The following is a 4,467-nucleotide window of genomic DNA, read 5'->3' as shown; positions in this document are numbered from 1 at the left end:
ACTTAGAGTGCTTGGGTATGGTTAGTAGGACAGTTCCTTTCCTAGCCTGCCCTATCTATGTTTCCTGGTAAACTACATGGGAAAATCCCATAGGACGAAAATTCCACTAAGGGTTAGGGTTAACTAACCATGAACTCTTAGAGGAAAATGGACACCTCCAACAAACTCGGAGTGTTTGGGTATGGTTAGGAGGGCACTTACTTTTCTCGGCTACGCTATTTATGTTTCCTGGTAAAATACATGGGAAAATCCCATAGGAGGAAAATTCCACTTAGGGTTACGGTTAATTAACCATGAACTCATACAGCAAAATGGACATCGCCAACAAACTCAGTGTTCTTGCATATGGTTAGTAGGACAGTTACTTTTCTAGCCTGCCCTATCTATATTTCCTGGTAAACTACATGGGAAAATGCCATAGGAGGAAAATTCCATTTAGGGTTAGGGTTAGGCCCCCATGAACTCATAGAGTAAAATGGACAGCGCCAACAAACTCGGTGTTCTTACATATGGTTAGGAGGACAGTTATTTTTCTAGCCTGCCCTATCTATGTTTGTAGGTAAACTACATATGAAAATCCCATAGGAGGAAAATTCCCCTTAAGGTTAGAGTTAATTAACCATGAACTCATAGAGCAAAATGGACAGCACCAACAAACTTGGAGTGCTTGGATATGGTTAGTAGGACAGTTCCTTTTCTAGCCTGCCCTATCTGTGTTTCCTGGTAAACTACATGGAAAAATGCCATAAGAGGAAAATTCCACTTAGGGTTAGGGTTAATTAAACATGAACTCGCAGAGCAAAATGGACACTAGCAACAAACCCGGAGTGCTTTGGTATGGTTAGGAAGGCACTTACTTTTCCAGGTTGCGCTATTTATGTTTCCTGTTAAAATACATGGGAAAATCCCATAGGAGGAGAATTCCACATAGGGTTAGGGTTAATTAACTATGAACCCATAGATCAAAATGGACATCACCAACAAACTCGGTGTTCTTGCATATGGTTAGTAGGACAGTTACTTTTCTAGCCTGCCCTATCTATGTTTCCTGGTAAACTACATGTGAAAATCCGATAGGAGGAAAATTCCACTTAGGGTTATGGTTATGTCACCATGAACTCACAGAGCAACATGGACAGCGCCAAGAAACTTAGAGTGCTTGGGTATGGTTAGTAGGACAGTTCCTTTCCTAGCCTGCCCTATCTATGTTTCCTGGTAAACTACATGGAAAAATCTTATAGGACGAAAATTCCACTAAGGGTTATGGTTAACTAACCATGAACTCATAGAGGAAAATGGACACCTCCAACAAACTCGGAGTGCTGGGGTATGGTTAGGAGGGCACTTACTTTTCTAGGCTGCGCTATTTATGTTTCCTGGTAAAATACATGGGAAAATGCCATAGGAGAAAAATTCCACTTAGGGTTAGAGTTAGGTCACCATGAACTCAAAGAGCAACATGGACAGCGCCAAGAAACTTGGAGTGCTTGGGTATGGTTAGTAGGACAGTTCCTTTTCTAGCCTGCTTTATCTATGTTTCCTGGTAAACTACATGGGAAAATGCCATAGGAGGAAAATTCCACTTAGGGTTAGGGTTAATTAGCCATGAACTCATAGAGCGAAATGGACAGTGCCAAGAAATTGGGAGTGCTTGGGAATGGTTAGTAGGGCACTTAATTTTGTTGGCCGCACTATGTAAGGGTCCTGGTAAAATATATTGGAAAATCCCACAGGAGGAAAATTCCACATAGGATTAGGGTTAATTAACCATGAACCCATAGATCAAAATTGACATCACCAACAAACTCGGTGTTCTTGCATATGGTTAGTAGGACAGTTACTTTTCTAGCCTGCCCCATCTATGTTTCCTGGTAAACTACATATGAAAATCCGATAGGAGGTAAATTCCACTTAGGGTTATGGTTATGTCACCATGAACTCACAGAGCAACATGGACAGCGCCAAGAAACTTAGAGTGCTTGGGTATGGTTAGTAGGACAGTTCCTTTTCTAGGCTACCCTATCTATGTTTCCTGGTAAACTACATGGGAAAATGCCATAGGAGGAAAATTCCACTTAAGGTTAGGCTTAATTAACCATGAACTCATGGAGCAAACTATACACCACCAACAAACTCGGAGTGCTTGGATATGGTTAGGAGGGCACTTACATTTTTGGTCTGCGCTATCTATGTTTCCTGGTAAAATACATGGGAAAATCCTATAGGAGGAAAATTCCACTTAGGGTTAGGGTTAATTAGCCATGAACTCATAGAGGAAAATGGAAACCTCCAACAAACTCTGAGTGCTTGGGTATGGTTAGGAGGGCACTTACTTTTCTCGGCTACGCTATTTATGTTTCCTGGTAAAATACATGGGAAAATCCCACAGGAGGAAAATTCCACATAGGATTAGGGTTAATTAACCATGAACTCATGGAGCAAACTATACACCACCAACAAACTCAGAGTGCCTGGATATGGTTAGGAGGGCACTTACATTTTTGGTCTGCGCTATCTATGTTTCCTGGTAAAATACATGGGAAAATCCTATAGGAGGAAAATTCCACTTAGGGTTAGGGTTAATTAGCCATGAACTCATAGAGGAAAATGGAAACCTCCAACAAACTCGGAGTGCTTGGGTATGGTTAGGAGGGCACTTACTTTTCTCGGCTACGCTATTTATGTTTCCTGGTAAAATACATGGGAAAATCCCATAGGAGGAAAATTCCACTTAGGGTTACGGTTAATTAACCATGAACTCATACAGCAAAATGGACATCGCCAACAAACTCAGTGTTCTTGCATATGGTTAGTAGGACAGTTACTTTTCTAGCCTGCCCTATCTATATTTCCTGGTAAACTACATGGGAAAATGCCATAGGAGGAAAATTCCATTTAGGGTTAGGGTTAGGCCCCCATGAACTCATAGAGTAAAATGGACAGCGCCAACAAACTCAGTGATCTTACATATGGTTAGGAGGACAGTTATTTTTCTAGCCTGCCCTATCTATGTTTGCAGGTAAACTACATATGAAAATCCCATAGGAGGAAAATTCCCCTTAAGGTTAGAGTTAATTAACCATGAACTCATAGAGCAAAATGGACAGTACCAACAAACTTTTGAGTGCTTGGATATGGTTAGTAGGACAGTTCCTTTTCTAGCCTGCCCTATCTGTGTTTCCTGGTAAACTACATGGAAAAATGCCATAAGAGGAAAATTCCACTTAGGGTTAGGGTTAATTAAACATGAACTCGCAGAGCAAAATGGACACTAGCAACAAACCCGGAGGGCTTGGGTATGGTTAGGAAGGCACTTACTTTTCCATGTTGCGCTATTTATGTTTCCTGTTAAAATACATGGGAAAATCCCATAGGAGGAGAATTCCACATAGGGTTAGGGTTAATTAACTATGAACCCATAGATCAAAATGGACATCACCAACAAACTCGGTGTTCTTGCATACGGTTAGTAGGACAGTTACTTTTCTAGCCTGCCCTATCTATGTTTCCTGGTAAACTACATGTGAAAATCCGATAGGAGGAAAATTCCACTTAGGGTTATGGTTATGTCACCATGAACTCACAGAGCAACATGGACAGCGCCAAGAAACTTAGAGTACTTGGGTATGGTTAGTAGGACAGTTCCTTTCCTAGCCTGCCCTATCTATGTTTCCTGGTAAACTACATGGAAAAATCTTATAGGACGAAAATTCCACTAAGGGTTATGGTTAACTAACCATGAACTCATAGAGGAAAATGGACACCTCCAACAAACTCGGAGTGCTTGGGTATGGTTAGGAGGGCACTTACTTTTCTAGGCTGCGCTATTTATGTTTCCTGGTAAAATACATGGGAAAATGCCATAGGAGAAAAATTCCACTTAGGGTTAGAGTTAGGTCACCATGAACTCAAAGAGCAACATGGACAGCGCCAATAAACTCGGAGTTCTTGGGTACGGTTGGTAGGACAGTTCCTTTTCTAGCCTGCCCTATCTATGTTTCCTGTTAAGCTACATGGGAAAATCCCATAGGATGAAAATTCCACTTAAGGTTTGGGTTAATTAAGCATGAACTCATAGAGGAAAATGGACGCCTCCAACAAACACGGAGTGCTTGGGTATGGTTAGGATGGTACTTATTTTTCTAGGCTGCGCTATCTATATATCCTGGTAAAATACATGGGAAAAACCCATAGGAGAAAAATTCCACTTAGGGTTAGGGTTAGGTCACCATGAACTCACAGAGCAATATGGACACCGCCAACAAGCTTGGAGTGCTTGTGTATAGTTAGGAGGCACTTTGTTTTCTAGGCCGCCCTATCTATGTTTCCTTATAAAACAGATGGGAAAATCCCATAGGAGGAAAATTCCACTTAGGGTTAGGGTTAGGTCACTATGAATTCATAGAGCAAAATGGACAGCGCCAAGAAATTCAGAGTGCTTGGGAATGGTTAGTAGAGCATTTAATT

Source organism: Crotalus tigris, unplaced genomic scaffold, assembly GCF_016545835.1.
Source record: "Crotalus tigris isolate CLP2741 ecotype Arizona unplaced genomic scaffold, ASM1654583v1 scf7180000018164.764771, whole genome shotgun sequence".
Taxonomy (NCBI): Eukaryota; Metazoa; Chordata; class Lepidosauria; order Squamata; family Viperidae; genus Crotalus; species Crotalus tigris.
This window is presented reverse-complemented; position numbering follows the sequence as displayed.